Source organism: Lissotriton helveticus, chromosome 9 (assembly GCF_964261635.1).
Source record: "Lissotriton helveticus chromosome 9, aLisHel1.1, whole genome shotgun sequence".
Taxonomy (NCBI): Eukaryota; Metazoa; Chordata; class Amphibia; order Caudata; family Salamandridae; genus Lissotriton; species Lissotriton helveticus.
In genome coordinates this window covers 999,865,256-999,883,917 of record NC_136070.1, presented here as the reverse complement: position 1 = coordinate 999,883,917, position 18,662 = coordinate 999,865,256, and the positions used below count along the sequence as shown (strand labels likewise).

Below are 18,662 nucleotides of genomic sequence, written 5' to 3'. Positions count from 1 at the left end.
GACAAGGAGGTCAATTAGTGAAGGCCACCATGTACGCCAGAGTGAAAAGTGAACTCTTGAGCGACTGGTTCAGTGTTCTCCAGATGTCTATCAGTCCCATGGCACCCATAAACTCCATCACTTGTGTTTGTGTCTTGTGAGACTTCCACACCAACATACCCAATACATGTTATCTCATTGCTTTCAATGCAGTGGCTAAGAGGGAGTTTCATGAATGGATGAGGGAGGATGATATCAGACAGGTTTGATAAGGGAACAATCAAAACTTCCCCCAATTTAAATAAAGGATAGCACCCTGGAACACCCTCGAGGACCTGGCAGTGCCCTCACGTAGATCCGGGTGTCGGCATCTTCCTGGTTGTTTTGCAGCAAAACACCACACCCCTGTTCCTAAGCAGAGTGTCTGACTGGTCCCATGAGATACAGAGGCGGTGTACAGCAGTCTTCTTTTTCTTTGTTGCATCCGCTGCCAATGCCTTCCTGGAAGGGTAGTTGTGACAGGGCAGGGTGTGGGTTGATATTTTAGGCTGTTTCCTGGTTGGCTTGTTTGTCTGGTGCAACAGGCTACACTGTTGTTTCAACAAGCAGTCCATACCTTTGCAAAACACCTATACATAGTGTCTTGACAAGTTCAAAACATATGTTCAGCTACTGGGGGGGGGGGGGGGGGGCACTTTTATTTGGGTGCCCAGGCTTATTTTCTGTCTCAGTCCAGCCTTGTCAACGGGGATGCTTCCTCTCCAGTTTGGCTGGCAGAGAGGGTGACCTCTCGGACAGTTGGGGACTTGACTGTCCTAAGGTAGTGAAATGACATGAAATGACAGCCTCCCCATCACACTTTACCCAATACATTTTAATTCATCTTTTCCACTTCAATGGCTGAGAGGGAGCTTCATAAATGGAGGAATTAAGGATGATATCAGACATGTTTGATAAGGGAACAATTAAAACTTCCCCCAATGTAAAGAATGTATGGCACCCTGGGACCACCCTCGAGGACCTGGCAGTGCCCTCATGTAGATCTGGGTGTCGGCATCTTCCCAAATGTTTTACAGGAAGACACCACCCCGCTGTGTGTGTCTGACTGGCCCATGCGATACTGAGGTGGTGAGCAGCAGTCTTCTTTTTCCTTGCCCCAGTGCAGTCTCCGCAGGGTAGAAGTGACAGGTCTGGGTGTGGGCTGATATATGAGGCTTTACTGTTGATTTCAACATGCAGACTTCCATGTATTGTTTTGTAATGTTGCCCCACCCTCATTCACTTTATATAAAAGCAAAATAAAAGAAAGGGCCAACCGCACCGATCAGACACAGCTGAATCAGAAGTCAGGATAGGTGGTTTGAATCAGTTCAGCATTTGACCATCGGCGTCCGGGACATAAGGTGAAGTCTGCTGCTGAGGTCAGTGTTGCTTTAGTTTTGTTTTTACAGTAAGCCACATTTTCTTCTTTTCTTCCTTTATTAACAGTTCTATTTTTTTCTTATTCTGTTTTTTCCTTTCTTGTGGTAGGTTTGTATTAAGCCACAGACAACGGTGGGCATTGACAGTGAAGACACGTAGTACCTTAACTCTCAACAAGTGGGAAGGGTTAATCTGGAATAGGACCAGCGAGATGACTTCCCGAAACCTGCTGAAGAACCCCAGCGCTACCGGTGAGTACTAGGGCTAAGGACGTTTCTCTGCATGTATTGCCAAATGTAAAAAAAAATAATAATAATAATTACTGTAAAAAAAAAAAAAGTGCTTCAGCATTTACCTTTTCTTGCTGCATAATTTAGTCAACCCTGCCACATTGTTTGGTGCTCCCTAGCCGCATAATGCCAGTGGCCCTACCTATGAGGTTACCTGTCCTTCTAATAGCTGACTCCGTCAGAAGCGGTCGCTCCCCTCGCTCCCTAGCTCCAGCTGGTATCGTAGCGCTCTCACTGCAATCATTGTCTTGTGCTTTAACATTGCTCCCATTAGTGACTGCGCTCCGTCTTGATCACCTAATATTGCCGAATTGCCTAATTTCAGCGTAACGCTATTTTTGAACAGCCCACATCGTGCTAATCAAAGTGTGTTGCATACTGTAGCACTTGTGTGCCATCGTAGCGCTTTTGCAGGTTCGCATTGTATTCTCTGCTTATCTGTGCCTGATTGTGCCTGCGCCTCTGCCCACCCCAATCTCGTCCTGTTTCCTTTCGTTTTGCTGCCATCTTGTTGTTGTGCCTTCCAGCCCGCCCCTCCACCCCGCTCCCGCCTCCCAGCTGACCCTCCCTCCCACAGGAAAGCTAAAGACGATCTCGTACACCACAGCGTCGTGACCGTCCTGACTCCGTCAGAAGCGGTCGCTCCCCTCGCTCCCTGGCTCCAGCTGGTATCGTAGCGCTCTCACTGCAATCATTGTCTTGTGCTTTAACATTGCTCCCATTAGTGACTGCGCTCCGTCTTGATCACCTAATATTGCCGAATTGCCTAATTTCAGCGTAACGCTATTTTTGAACAGCCCACATCGTGCTAATCAAAGTGTGTTGCATACTGTAGCGCTTGTGTGCCATCGTAGCGCTTTTGCAGGTTCGCATTGTATTCTCTGCTTATCTGTGCCTGATTGTGCCTGCGCCTCTGCCCACCCCAATCTCGTCCTGTTTCCTTTCGTTTTGCTGCCATCTTGTTGTTGTGCCTTCCAGCCCGCCCCTCTACCCCGCTCCCGCCTCCCAGCTGACCCTCCCTCGCCCCTCCCCCCACTTCCCACTTATGTCAGATGCTTGTGCCCACAGCGTTCACGCGCAGCGGTCGCGCCCCATGCGCGCCGAAGGTGCGCCAAAGGTAAGCCCGTCTACGCCCGTCCGCGCCTGGACCGCGCTCAGAGCCAGGTCCTCGCAAAACCCACCCCACCCGCATAACGTATGACGCCGATACCCTCTTGGCCCTTAACCACGGACGCACACCACAATGCTGCGAAGCTGCCCCCGGACACACCCATGGACCATTCGCCTGCCACTCCTGCATGTTCACCTGCATCAGGACCCACACCAAATCCACTTCCTCCAAACACAGCTCCGACTCTAACCACCTGAAGTGCATCCTGCTGAACACTCGCTCGGTCCACAGACACGCCACTGAACTCTGGGACCTACTCGACACTACATCGCCGGACGTCGCCTTCCTTACAGAAACCTGGATGAACACCTCATCAGCGCCCGACATCGCCATAGCTATCCCGGACGCTTACAAGATCATCCGAAAAGACCGCACCAACCAAACAGGAGGAGGCATTGCCATCGTCCATAAGAACACCATCCGAATCACGACCAGCTCCGACGATAACCTCGCGACCGCCGAACACCTTCACTTCCAGATCCACACCGACCCCAGGACCACACTTAGAGGCACCCTCATCTACAGACCACCAGGAACCTGCACACAATTCAACGAAGACATCACTGACTTCATCAGCCCACATGCCCTCACATCCGAGAACTACATTCTACTGGAAGACCTCAACTTCCACCTGGAAAAGAAAAACGACAGCAACACCACCACCCTTCTGGACAACCTGGCCAATCTCGGACTCAAACAACTTGTTGACACCCCCACCCACTTAGCCGGACACACGCTGGACCCTATCTTCACCTCCAGCAAACACATCTCCTTCGATCACACCACAGCTCTCCATTGGACGGACCACAGCTGCGTTCACTTCAGCTACAAAAAGACCACGACCCACAACCCCCCACAACCTATTCCTCGAAGAAACTCTTCACATCACTTAACCAAAACCCTCCTACCATATCATCGGACCCAAACCAAGCTGCCACCAAACTTACACAATGGATCACCCACAGCGCTAACGAATTAGCACCCCTGAAAAACCACCAGATCAAACAAGGTAACAAAAAAGCCCCCTGGTTCAACGATGACCTTAAGAAATCCAAGAAGTTATGTCGTACCCTCGAGAAAACCTGGGAAAAAAACCAACCACTGACAACCTGACCACCTTCAAGGAAGCCACCCGCAAACACCACCAATTGATCCGTTCCACCAAGAAATCCGCATTCAAGGATCAACTCGACAACAACGCCCACAACAGCAAGGAACTATTCAACATCGTCAAAGAATTTACCAACCCCACCGCCGGCACCAACGACATCACTCCCTCCCAAGACCTCTGCGACTCTTTATCCTCTTTCTTCCACAACAAAATCGCCGACATACATAACAGCTTTGAAAACCAGGACGAAGAACAGACCACTCCAACCACCTCCGAACCAAAACAGCACTCTCACAACCTTTACGCCTGGAACCCAATCACTACTGAAGACACCATCCGCCTGATGAACTCCATCCACTCAGGATCACCAACCGACCCATGTCCCCACCACATCTTCAACAAAGCAGACTCCATCATCGCACCCCATCTCCGCAATGTCATCAACTGTTCCTTCAACTCCGCCACCTTCCCGGAAAGCTGGAAACATGCCGAACTCAGCGCCCTTCTGAAGAAACCCACAGCAGACCCCTCTGAACTTAAGAACTACCGCCCCATCTCGCTCCTCCCATTCCCTGCCAAAGTCATTGAGAAAGCCGTCAATAGTCAGCCTTCCTTGAATCCAACAACTCCCTCGACCCCTCACAGTCCGGCTTCCGAGCCAAACACAGCACCGAAACCGCCCTCATCGCTGCTACAGACGACATCCGAACGCTACTGGACAACGGAGAAACAGTTGCCCTCATCCTACTTGACCTCTCCGCCGCCTTCGACACAGTCTGTCATAGCACCCTCATACAACGCCTCAGCAACGTCGGAATACAAGGAAAAGCTTTGGACTGGATCATCTCGTTCCTCGCCGGAAGAACCCAGAGAGTCCGCCTCCCCCCATTCAAATCAGAGGCCACCGAAGTCATCTGCGGCGTACCACAAGGATCATCACTCAGTCCCACCCTCTTCAACGTTTACATGAGTCCCCTCGCATCCATCGCGCGACAACACAACCTCAACACCATCTCCTACGCAGACGACACCCAGCTGATCCTCTCCCTCACCAAAGACCCAAACACCGCCAAAACCAATCTACACGAAGGAATGAAAGAAGTAACCGAATGGTCGAAGAACAGCTGTTTAAAACTAAATTCGGACAAAACGGAAGTCCTCATCCTAGGATCATCCCCCTCTGCCTGGGACGACTCATGGTGGCCCCGGCCTTGGGCACAGCACCCATACCTACAGATCACGCACGTAACCTGGGCTTCATCCTAGACTCCTCCCTCTCGATGACCAGACAAGTCAACGCCGTCTCATCTTCATGCTTCAACATCCTACGCATGCTCAAAAAAATCTTCAGTTGGATCCCCACCGAAACAAGAAAGACAGTCACCCACGCACTGGTCACTAGCCGACTGGATTATGGAAATACCCTTTACGCCGGAACCACAGCCAAACTACAGAAAAAACTCCAACGCATCCAAAACGCCTCAGCCAGACTCATTCTGGACATCCCCCGTCAAGCTCACATTTCCGGTCACCTGAAACACCTCCACTGGCTCCCCGTCAACAAGAGAATAACGTTCCGTCTCCTCACCTACGCACCTAGGACCCGAATGCCTCAACACACGACTGTCCTTCTACACACCCACCCGCCAACTACGATCATCCAATCAAGCCCTCGCCGCAATTCCGCGCATCCATAGATCCACCATGGGAGGAAGATCCTTCTCCTACTTAGCTGCCAAAACCTGGAATTCTCTCCCCACTCACCTCCGCCTTACACAGAACCACCTCTCCTTCAGAAAGCAGCTAAAAACCTGGCTTTTCGATAAGTAATGCACCTACCCTCCCTCAAGCGCCTTGAGACCCTCTGGGTGAGTAGCGCGCTATACAAATTCCTGAACTTGAACTTGAACATTTATATAGAGCCTTTTTACCTATGACTATTCATTGAAGCGCTTTACGTTGGGCAGCACACTGCTCCGGGATGCCAAGGTTAGTGATTAATTAATTTGTTATTGGGTTGATCTTGTTTTTTTTAAATAATACCATTCCATGCATATATGACTCCAGTTTCTTGTGTGGTGGGTTAACTGAATAGGAGTTAGGCATGCTCATTGTGGGGTTGGGGTAAGATGGTGTGGGGGGCTATGGGGTATGTGCAGGTCACAAGTCTTCAAAAACAGAAGGTGGGGGGACTATCCAAGTTAGGCTGTTTGCCTAACTGTGACATCAGTACGGCATCACAGAAAGTGGTACCAATAACCCTTATGACCTCTTAGGAAATTACATCAAAATAAGTGATATCAGATCTGAACACCTCACACATATGTTTAGCAGGTCTATCATGAGTACATTTGCATGCATTACGAGGTTAAACAAATTTGATTTTGCATTGGGGTTGTGCCAAAGAAGTGACACAACCTGATGCAAAATCTGGGCATCAAGGTATAAACAAAATGTAAACTGCCACAAAGAAATTGGCAACAAGGAGAAACATGGTAGTAAATCTCTGATGCTTAATTGGTTGCAAAGTCTACATTTTAAAATATCTTGTGGGATTAAGGTACCTGCTACAGAGATTTTTGTGTGCCGACAGGGACCAATAATATTGGTAAGAGGTTAACACATTTGCTGGAGAGATCTGGGTTTCGTATAACCCCAATGTTGAATGAAAGTAGCATAGAGGGTTAATGTATTTCCTGAAACGTACATCATCTATCATGCAGATGACAGATTTTTATTTTATTTAGCTAAGTAAGCTGGTTACTGCTTTTAACTCAGAGATCCTTTTGCGACTTGCAGTTCATAATTTGTGATCCTTCTAATATTGCAACGTGAGCAATGAAGGACATGTGACTCCTATACCTTGTAACCCTCACTGTCTTATGTAACACATCATGTAGATTGATTTACACACATATGATTTATTGTCAATGTATGATGTGTACATGTGCTGTAAAGTGCTCTGACAACCTGCACTGGGATGAGTTGCGCTATAAAACAAATTAAAAAATATATATATTTAAATTGTAATTTGTGTAAATACTGGGACAGCCTAATACAGATGACATTCTTACAGTGCATGCATATCTCTTTTTACAGGTACTGAACAAAGTCAAAACTATGCCTCTCTTAAGTACTTGTGAAGTAATAAAATAGTAACAAGTTGTGAGCCTTTCTTTCCAGTGGCGGCTGGCAGGTAATGGGGATGGTGAGGCGGGGGGGTTTGAAAAAAACAAAAGAAAAGAAAAAACACTTACCTCTTTAAGCCACCATCTCTCCGCCTTCATTGCTTCTTTTCCTGACGAGTCCAGGAAGCACACAGGCTCCCATAGTCCAATCACGACGCTGCTGTCACCATGACAGTAGCGTCATGATTCGTCTGAGCACCATGGTTCGTGCTCAGAGAGGGCCTGGGAGCCTGTGCATGTTCTACGCCAGGCTGTGTAGAACATGCGAAGTGCGTATGACTGTTTGGCCAGCCCAAGACGGACAGCCAAACCATAATACGCACTTAAGTGCATGAACCACTCCACCGCCTGTGACATCAGCCCCACCCCACCCTAACCCAGCCCCGTAGCTACAAAAAATAAAATGATAATAATGATGTTGTTATCAATTGATTTTTCCTTTTTCCACTTCTCTTAGAGCACTGAGGTGATGCTCCACTGCCTTAGCGGAGGGGCTGCCCCAGTTTATTTCCCATAACAGGCGTATTTGTAAAGCAAACGTTCACCTGTAGGTATCTTGGCGCTGAATAACAGATGTTTCTTGTTACCCAACTCAATGGTACTCATTTTATCAACCTCAGATGGATGAAAGGCTAAGTAGACCCACCGGGATTTGAGCCTGTGACCATGAAATTGAGCACAGGCCCCTGCAGTGGACGCTTTAGTACAGTGAGCCAACAGACCCCCTCCATTGCATTTGCATCTATGTGTGAGGTTCCCAATATCTCCCAGCCAGGATACTCCAAAAAAAGTAGGCCTACTGGCCCCTTAACTTTGGCCTTTGTTTTGTGCCTGACTGGAATTTAGTGATGTGCAAGCAGATGACAGACGGAATGCTGAACAAATCAAACATTCTCCCCCAGTCAATAGATCTGGGTTAAATTCATTGTTCTTTTGATCACCATGCAACCCCAGTTTGGACCCAGCCATATGCAAATCAGTCTTGACCCATACCTCTTGACTGGGGGGTAAAGTTTTATTTGTTCAGCATTCCGTTTATCATTTGTTTGTGCAGCATGGCTGGAATTTAGGGCCACATGTACGACGAAAACATTTTGTGAGTTCCCAATTGCGACTTTTTGTAACTCGCAATTAGGAACTCGCAAAATGCGATGTACCACAGCGTCTCAGCCACTGTTTGCGATTCCCGGTAGGGTTACAATTTACCGAGCCAGTGATCTGCAGATCACATATAGATCTCTTCTGCAAACACTTAACTCACTAAGCACTTTTACTGACCATCTCTCATTAATCTGCAAAAATCAGCTCTCCTGGATCTGGGGTGGGTTTGATGAGTGTCTGGCATTTTGGGAGCGCTAATCTACTTTTTGAGGGAAAACACCTATTTTTCTTTTTTTGGGGATATTTCCTTATTAGGATTTTGCATTACACAGTGAGTTCAGTATACTTGTCAATATAAAACACCTACTTTTCAAGAGTAAATGAGTCCGGTTTATCAACGACTGACATTGAAAGGATAGGGCTCTCTTGAGGAGGACAGGGTTCTGTCTCCTGCATAAGGCTTACATGCAGATTACTATATCTGCAGCTGAGGGCTATCAAGAATCTTCAGTTTTTCATTCATGGTAAGGGTAGAACCTGGAATAGGGACAGCAGGGGGCAGCGAAGGGAATGAAGTTGTCATTGATTAAGATTAGATCAAAGCTTAGTCATGCTATTGTCACCTATTATCAGTACAGATTTATCCAAACACCCCAGTCTTATGAAGGATTGGTGTATATCATATTTAAAAAGGTACCACTTGCTGTGCTGTCTCCTATGCGTTTATTTTGGGATACCATAGGCAGCCTTGTGAGGTTATATCCCCTGGATTCTGAATATATTCAGTTTTTTTAACACTGTTACTCTCCTAATACGTTTTAAAGCTACATGTGCCTCTTATCTGCCCAAAAAACATAAGAGGGTGTGAGTGGTATTGCCAAAACACATAGTAAAGTTTCAGTTTTGATCAGAATTACTCTCGAAGAGTGTTTTTTAAAATATAATTTTGTGGCCGATTTCCCAAATTATGAAGAAGAGAAGTTTGACTCACCCAATGTAAAAATATTGATATGGTTTCAATAAATGCTCCAGGCTCACTCTGCCTTTAAAAGAATCCCCAACAGTCTTTGGGGTTGAATAATATTGTAATTTGGTGACAGAACTGTCCACCTCCCCTCACATCCCTCTCTTACAAGATTGTCGGTACATAGGGTTTTCTCCCATGAACATATACTTCTGGCCATAGATTTGAGCTCTAAATCTCTCCATGCTACTGTACCAATCGTTTCTGTATAGGGACATTTTTAAATTGAGTTGATTCAATTTATTTTTCAGCATAAAAAAAGGAGCTCTTTAACACCAGCCCCTAATAAGGCAGAGAAGTTTGGCTCCAAGTGCGGGCGTTTGTCTATCCTTTGACCAGGGGCATCAAATTCTTCCCAAATGTATCCATGTGAGCTTCAATACCCTACATGAACAACGCATTATTAATTACAATCATAATTAATTTTCATGTTCTTTGAAGATACCCTTGGTGTGAGTTGGAAACAACCTAATGTTCATAAACAACCTCTGCTTCCCGCATCTTCTAAAGGAACTATAGCCCTAATTTAGAGTTTGGCACTAAGTGTGATAGAACCCACTAGCTGTTATTTGTGATGGAGTACCCTGTCTGCCAAACTCTCAGTCTGTGCACCCTACTTAAAGGTTCAGGACTAACAACTTTCTGTTGGTGGTGCCCCTTGAAGGAAAGATTTCTATGACAACCTGTCAAAGTGTAGGCTGTCGGAGTAAGAGCATTACAGTGGACAACCTAATTAGGGCTGTCAGTCTAATATCATTGTTTCTGTCAGTCACTGCCAGGCGAACCAGGGCCGGACTGGGAACCCAAAGCAGTCCTGGCAATTTTATCAGACAGGCTCCCATTCCCAGAGGGGGGAGGGGTTAGCGTTAAGCACTACTATTAACACCTTGGGTGCTCATGACAAGCTCAGCTCGTCATGAGGCACAGTGGCGCTGTGCTCATAACGAGCTCCTCATGAACGCCGCGGAACGTCCACGCGGGGATAATTCTCCTGCTGTGCTGAGCGTTTAATGGAAACGGGCGTGGTCACGAGGAGCTCAGCTCATCACGAGCACAGCGCTGCCCTGCTGCGTGACGAGCCGAGCTCGTCACGAGAACCGTGGCGCCGCACGCGGCCCCCTTCCCCCCAGCACCGCGGGGGAATTATCCCCGTGACGAAGGGGTTAAACAAAACCGGCCCCCAGCACTGCTGCTTTTGTTAGAGAGAGCCGATATTGCAGCTGCACGGCAAAACCGTCCTGCAGTAACAAAACTGGCCCCCCACTGCTCCAAAACCGGCCCCCACCCTCCCAGCATCCAGGGCAAATCCCTGATGCCTGCTACAGCGAACCTAGCACTGAGGAGAACTGAAATTGTCTGGCAGTGATATCCACATTTGAAAGTTCGCTGTCTGTCAGGATGACAGAGGCAATGTCCTGTGACACCCTGACACAAAAAATATTACATTTTTGAAATCTGTTACCAGATTTCTGAGGTTTTGTAGCATCCATCTTTTTCTCGTGAGGCTGATTTCTAACACCAGTCACAATTAATATTTGTAGTGCATTTCATTTGTCACTTATTCTCTTGGTAATAACCTGCTACTATATTGATTTGAAGTTGTAAACCATTTCTAGTTGATTCTAGAAGCACAGATTAGCAGCTTATCGGAAAAGTAGTATTTGGATGTCATTAATTGATGGGACAGATGTTGCTTTTATTATAGTGTGTAAAATACAATCACGTTAGAAGTAGATGTGCTATTTCAGAGAGCTCCCCTATCATGCCTATCCTAACTGGATGTTCATGATAAAGTGGGAAAAATTAGTGCTTGTCAATGTTGCCTACACAATCTTTCCATAGTGCTGAACTTTGGATCATATGAAGGGGAGGAGTGGTCAGTACTAAATGAGAGCGAGCCCATGTCTGGAAAACCTGAACTGCAGCCTACTATCAAAAAGATGTTAACACCCCCGCCCTACTGTTAAAACTGGAGTGGCAGTAAGTACACTCACCTCTCATCACAGAAATGGACTGGTACCTCTTTAGAGAAGGTTGTGCAAGGACATACTCTTACTTGGTTCTTCTCAGAAAATGCAGCCTATAGCAGGAGCCCTTTTCTTGGATTCTCTTTCTCACCTACTATCTGAACTTTTATGTGCCCTCCATCATGTTATCGTATTGTTGGTCGAAGGCCTCTTTTCTTTTGTCATTCGGGGGTGAAGGATGGGATTTAGTTCCTCAACCTGGTACTTATCAATTGGGTTCTCTGTAAGTAGACTTTCTATTGGATAGCAATTCCTTCCAGGCTCAGTCCTCTTCCTGCATGAACCATTCCTCCAAATGTATGACTATGCCCTTTTCCCAATAAACTAATAACTTGGTCTAAAGCTCCCATTCACTACTGAGGTTGATTCATAGTAGTTGCTCAGTAGGTGCTCTTTTAGCTGATTGGGGTCTAGAGTAATTGTAGCCTTATGTTTTGGGTTAAGGTAAGGAATAGAGTTAGGTTTGTGGATGGGAATAGAGATACTTTTTTATTATTAGGGTATAGGGTAAGTTCATCCTTAGTATTAGGACTTAGCTTAGTTTTGGGTTTAGGTAAAATGTAGGGCTAGACTTAATGCTTGGACTAACAAAGTTTGTGTCAGCCCTCATTACTAGGGGTGGGAGAAATTATATATTTTTCATCTGCGGATCGAAATTAGAGTTGCCCCGCTTGTAAAAGTGAAAGCCCAACACAGTTGCTCTAAGGACCTCGAGGTGCCAGATACTATACTTACCTTAATGGTAATAGCATTTAGGTACAAATAGAGCCCAGATCCCTGACAATGCTCCTAAAAGCAACTTCCACAGCAGGAAACCCTGTGTGCACCTCCTGCTTGCAGGGTCCTCCTGGTGCTTCAACAAGCATGCAGAACATACTGGCTCCACTGCTGGGGATTTTAATGTCATGCAGTCGAAGGAGCCAGGCAGTGCAATTTAGTTTAATGCAATTATTATTAACTACTGCATTGCCTGCCCCCTGACACATCTGGGTAGCACAAGAAGTCCCCTTTCTGTGCATTCATTGCTTTGCGGAATGAAGAATTCTTGTGCTCCCTTTTAATAAATTGGGGCCAGGCAGATGTAAAACAAATGAAAATGGGTGGAATTTCCTCGGTGTTTCGAATCCACTTACCATGGATTGAAAAACAAGGATTTCTCCCAACTCTGCTCATTATGAATTTGCCTCATTATGACTTGTCCAGAAGTGTGTACTAGGGATGGCATAGAGCTTTGCACAATGAAAAATATTCTGGTCCTTCTGAGCTTGAAATTACTGGACCACAAATACCAGTCAGTATTCCTGGACACAAGACTTGGACTCAAAGAGGACCAGGCGGGACAACCAGTGGCTGTTGTGTCCAACCTGTGCTTGCCCTGCTGCATGGGGGAGCAGTAGAGCACCCCTCATCTCTCTCCTTTACTCCTGGCCATCCCACAAGTCCTTAAACCATACCTAAAACAAAGCCCCTATATCCATTTAAAACCTGTTCTAAGCAGATGGTGAATGATGAATGATTCTGTGATCTGGCCATTATTTTCCATGGCTGGAATAAAACACACAGTTTTGGACCAGAAACTCCTGGGGCAAAGTAGTATTCTCCATTCCACAGAAGATAGAACATTCCCTATTATTTGGTGTATGGATGTGTTTCGGAATTGGAGATTCTGGCTGACAGTAAGCCCACATCAGATACCAACCCTTTTGTAATGAGACCCTTAGTGTAGTATATAGGGTTACATTTAAATGCTGGGAAATGTGAGGTGTAGGGTTAGATTATATATATATATATATATATATATATATATATATATATATATATATATATATATATATATATATATTTATTTATTTTTTTGCAGAGTTTTATTAAGCGCGAACTAGACCCGAACCGAATCAGGTATCAGAGCGCTTTACATATTTTCCAGTTACGTTGTACTGCTAGTCTTGGGTAGTTCCTAATAATACATAGGATCTGCACGTTTAGACAACATAAACTAAGGGATTGGTGTCCAGACTGATTCCAGACACCCCTAAAGGATATATTCGCCTTCAGATCAGATAGCTCACAGTGCCACTAAAAGCCCCCTAACTTCACCAAGGAGCAAATGGTCTCTGGCAACTATCCAATATGACAACCCTTGATCCTTCCAGGATTGTGGAAACAGTGCTTTTCGCTCAGTCAATCGTGCTCAGTTAGACTCAGAGAGATATACAGAACAAACGATGGGGACATTTTTCAATAAGCATTTATTGAACCAGTGTCATTCAAGTATAAACCATATTTGCAATGACAATCACAGAGTAAATTAAAGGTAGAATTCTACCATGGTGCTAAAACAGTAAATATATGCAGGCATGTCGATACATGACAGTAATCAAGCGTACTCCTACAATGCAAACCCTAAGTGTACCTAGCATGAATGTTGGGTGTAAAGCCAAGAATCCCCTATGAAAGAGCCCACCCCATTACCTAATGCAACCCCACAAGGGATGTCAGACCTCTGCGTGCTGGAGCTTCTGCAGGCCCAGACCTCAGCATCTATTGTCAGCTGGAAAGCTTCTCCTCTGGTTCCCCAGTGAAGATGTGGTTCTTTTATACCCACAAAATACACTCAAGTGTTCTACCTAGATATGTAATGGCTTGCCATTATGTATAGTGGAGTTGTTGTTCAAGGATGATGTTAGAGGTGACTTATGTACAGAGTTATTATACAGAAGATGGTAATCCTGCTGTGTATGTCCTGGGCAAAGAGATTAAGATATGTGTCCCAGGGTAGGGGGGGGGAAAGATGGGGTCTAACACCACAGGGGTTACCAAGGGGGAGGAGGTCAAGTGAGAGGCCGAATCCTTGAGTAAAGTTTTCAACGAAGGCTTTATTTTTATGTAACAATGTCTTTGCCGACTCGTGATCCTTTCTCGGGCAAACGCTGCTGGGTCAAAGGACGGTTTCCACGATGAATCCAGCTTGCTTCGGGAAGGTCTCTTCGCGGGGGTTCGGCGCGTCTCCTCTCCGGCTCCGGGGCATGTGGAAAGAGGGTGAGAGACCGTGTCAGATCACAGTAGTAGGACCTTACAGGTCGGCGGGGCCGGGGGTGAGGGAAACCGGTGAACAGTGAATTATGTACACTCTGTGAAGGAAGTGCTCGTGTAGGGAGGAGGGTTTAGGAGTTTAGGGCTTTACACGGGGCTATACAATCACTCAGGAGGCTGGACCCTCCGTCTCACCCAGCCCGCCACTCGGCCCGTACCTGTTGGAGCCACGCCCCTCCCGTGGGAGCGTGGCGGGGCGAAGCGTGGAAACGTTGGCCTCCTGGCTCCGGGTCCTCTGCTCCTTCTCCGCTCTCCGTCTCTTCTCTCGGTACTCCTTCTCCCGTCTCTTCTCCGCAATCAGCACTCCAATCTCCTTTCTCCACCAGGGAAATGCCGTCCGCTGCTTCCGGGGCTGTTCCCTCTTTTGACGTCCCGCCGAGGCTGTAGGTGGGAGGGGCCAGGTCCTCTCCGTCCTCGTAGTTAAAGGGGCCGCTTCTCATTGTCTCGCTCGGCCAGTTCGATTCCGGCTCCTCAGTCCAGGAGGGGTCAGGCGGCTGTTGGAAAGTAAAGGAAGTGGGTAATAGAGGGGTGGCGGACCACCAGTGTTCTCTTCTCCTCCAGGGCCACTCGCCCCGTCACAATATGATACCAGGACTCCTCATGCATAATAAATTAGGCCAGTTTCGGAGAAAACGGATCGACATTTTTTCAGCACATAACTAGATAAAAGGTCAGTGCCAGAAGCGTTATGTATAGAAAGGTAGGACGAATGTAGGTAAAAGGTCATATTGCTACCTAGGCTTATATTGGTGTACATTTGGGTTCATAAGACCAGCCAACGCCAACCAAACATTGACATCAACATCTTCTCACACGCTGATGACACAAAACTCAGTGTCACTCTCAGACATAACCGACAATACCAGGGACAGGTTCACTGCCTGCTTGACCAATGTCACTGCCTGGATGAAGTGCACTGTCTCAAGCTGTACACCGACAGGACAGAAGTAGGGATCTTTGAAAATAACACATCACCCTGGAACGCCACATGGTGGCTTACTGACCCGCTACCTAGACATCATCACTGACGATAAACTGGACATTTCCTCACAAGTCAATGCCTTCACAGCCGCAGGCTTCCACACCCTGAAGCGGCTGAAGACGGTCTTAAAATGGCACCCAAGCAGTACCAGAAAAACTGTTACCCACACCTTCATCAAACTGGACTACGGGAACACCCTGTATGCTGGAATCACCAAGCAGTTTACCAGAAGACTACAGACCATATAAAAAAACGCAGCCAGACTCACCCTCAACTTTCTTCCCAGGCCTCAACTCACACCACATCTGCATGAGCTCCAGTGGCTCCCTATACACAAGTGCACCCAGTTCAACTCTTCACACACATATTCAAAGCTCTACCCATCACAGGACCGGACTACTTAAACAGTCACTTCTCCCTCCACCGACTTGCCAGACCTCAGCTCAGACATACTTCCTCTCGCACATACCCCACACAATCACAGAAATAAAGCACGGAGGTCAAGCCTTTTCATACATCCTGCCTAAAGCATGGAATGATCTCCCACCACACATCAGAGCCCCCTCCTCCTATCTTTTTGAATTCTACAAGGACCTGAACATGTGGCTCTTTGAGTAACCCGCCCTCACATCTGTTAAGCACCAGGATAATCTCATGGGTGAAAACTATAAGCGTAACATAATGGCTAGTGTACACATTCTTATACTTAATTTATTCAACATAGTCATATTCTCAGTAGTGAGTGTGATACCCCTGTGAGACTCAGGTCAAACAACACTGGGATGCAATTTTATGATTAATGACATAGAGATTTTTTTTGTTAAGCATTTGCTGTTCAGCTTTTCATATTCGCTTTTGTTTTTCTTGCTCTAAAATCATAATATATCATCACTTTTGCACCACTGTTATCTGAAAAAGGCAATCCAATACAAAAGTATCACAACCTGAAATATTTTAATAGTTTTATTTAAGGTAGTCATTTTATCTTTTATAATCTAGTATTTTCCTTCTCTTGACTTTTTGCAGAAGAATTTTGTCACTGGGAGCTTGAAAACGATGGAGACGGATGGGCAATTGTTGCTTTGGAAGGCAGCAGTGGTGCAGTAGCGTCTCATGCATTTGCTTCTTCATATGGGTAATTGAACAAAAAGTCGATATGCTGAGCTGTTTTCAGGCATCACCTGACAGCTGCCTTAAATATTGCACATTTAATTTTTAGCTACGCCTGATGATGGCCAAGCATAACACTAAAAGCCCAACAATGTTTGAAATGTAACCCTGTTTCCATGACTTTTGTTCCTATCTTTCATTTTAGGTTTGCATCTGTTTAATTTATTTGCAATGGTTACAAAACATGAACTCTCACCTACATCCACTGGCCGCTGAGGTGAAACATGGGGGCACTGAGCAGAAAAATGGGGGGGAGTAGGGAGGAGTAAAAGGTGTTTTCAGGTCTACAATCCAACGGGGGTGAATGAAAGAGGGTAAGCATGAGGGCGAAGTCCAGAGGGGGTAGTACTGGTTGACGGTTTCCTGCTGCATTGAGCATGCAATGTTCCTGGGGTGGTCTCTGAGAGGATCATCCGGGGTTAGTTTTTACTAGACTTATCAGCACTGCTTTCGGTGCTGTGAGTCAAACCACTCATAAGTAGAACACCGGCCCCCTTCAACCACAGAGGCAAGGCCTGTCGCGCACGTTGGTGGCTCGACAGGCGTGTGACGTCGCGGGTGGCGCTAGCGCTAATCAATGCGGCGCCGCAACGCTAATGAAAACTCTGGAGCCGGTACTTTGCTGTGCTCGTGGCTCTGACTAATCACGTCGGCCACGCCCCCTTTATTTTGTAGCGGGCGCGTGACGACACGCGCCCGCGCTAACGTGCCCTCGCAGGGGCGGGTAGACTGGAGCGCTACCCTGCGCCGCAGGACACTACATTCCTTCTAACCTTTATTTGAACCAAACTTAAACAGCATCATAGAAATAACGAGGGTCTGTTACCAGTCTCTTGACTTTCAGTCTCTGGATGGTCACACCATGAAATCAGCTAGCCGGGAGGATGGTTCTGGATTCTGGCGCAACCCATACCTGGATTGCTCCCCCCTGGACTATGGCGCTGACGGTGTCACTCTCGGTGAGAGCTTGGCCAACTCTCCCTTGGTGTATCTGGCGTCAGCTGAGTGTCCGGGTCCATTCGGTTCTCATTTTCATTGGGGTAATGTCCCGGTAGTTCATAGTCGTCTTCATCCGTAGATTGGCTAGGCCTGGTTGTCGGGCAATCTGGATCCTGGCGACCTGGTGCTCCGGGGTGTGCCTTCTTGAAAAATGAGATGTTTCGAGTGACAACTTCAGATCCCCGCTGGGCGGTCACCATGGTGCCAGTTCGGCGGAGCACGGTCCAGGGCTTGTGCTCGAACGGGAGCCGGAATTTGCTCCCTGGATATCGGTCTTTGATGAACATGTTGTCTCCTTCTTGGATGTCTGATTCTTTAGCCCGCCTATTAGCGCTGGCTTGGTTGTTGGATTGGGTCCGGTTAGCCAGGGTTCTTTTCACATCCACTCGGGCTGGGACCCAGTTTTTGGTGGTTCGGGAGGGTGTTTTTCACTACTCGGCCCATGGTTGCCGGACCGGGGGCTGCCTCGGTTGTGAGATGAGGTGTCAGCCGGTACTCTGTTAAGAAACTGTAGATGGCTCTTTCCACTGGTGATCCATCAGCATGTGCAATGCGTATTGTTTTGTTGAGAGTGCGCATGAATCTCTCCACTTCCCCGTTGGCCTGGGGTCAGCGGGGAGTCACTTTCCTGTGGTTGATCCCCCAGCTCTTTAGGTAGTCCGCAAACTCCTGTCCCTGGAAGGGTGGGCCATTGTCTGTTTTGACCACCTCGAATATTCCGTGCGTGGCAATGGTTTTTTCGAACTTGGTAATGACCTCCGCGGCTGCCTGGCTCCCTACAATCTCCACCCCTGGATATTTTGTGAAGTCGTCGATGATTGCCAGTGCATAGCGCCCATCGGGAAGATGTCCAAAGTCAGCGCTTACACATTCCCACTGCCTTTTAGGATTATCCTCATTGATGATAGGGTGCGGGCGATCTGACTGCCCTGCTGCTTGACACCAGGTGCAGGTCTGGACTGTCTGTTCTACCATCGCGTCCATTCCTGGGAACCATACCTTGGCCCTTAGCCGACTCTTGGTTTTCACCATACCTTGGTGCCCATGGTGTGCCAGGTCAACAGCCTACTGAGCCAGGCTGAAAGGCATCACCAATCGTGGTCCT

The 18,662-nt window shown here is 47.1% G+C and overlaps 1 long non-coding RNA gene across 1 annotated transcript; it reads left to right on the top strand.

Annotated features, from left to right (window-relative positions):
- Positions 1 to 1,264: 1,264 nt before the first annotated feature.
- LOC144783113 (uncharacterized) lies at positions 1,265 to 16,651 on the top strand. Its single transcript, XR_013601409.1, has 3 exons — positions 1,265 to 1,400; positions 1,510 to 1,652; positions 16,415 to 16,651. It is a non-coding gene; the product is annotated as an uncharacterized LOC144783113 (long non-coding RNA).
- Positions 16,652 to 18,662: the final 2,011 nt, after the last annotated feature.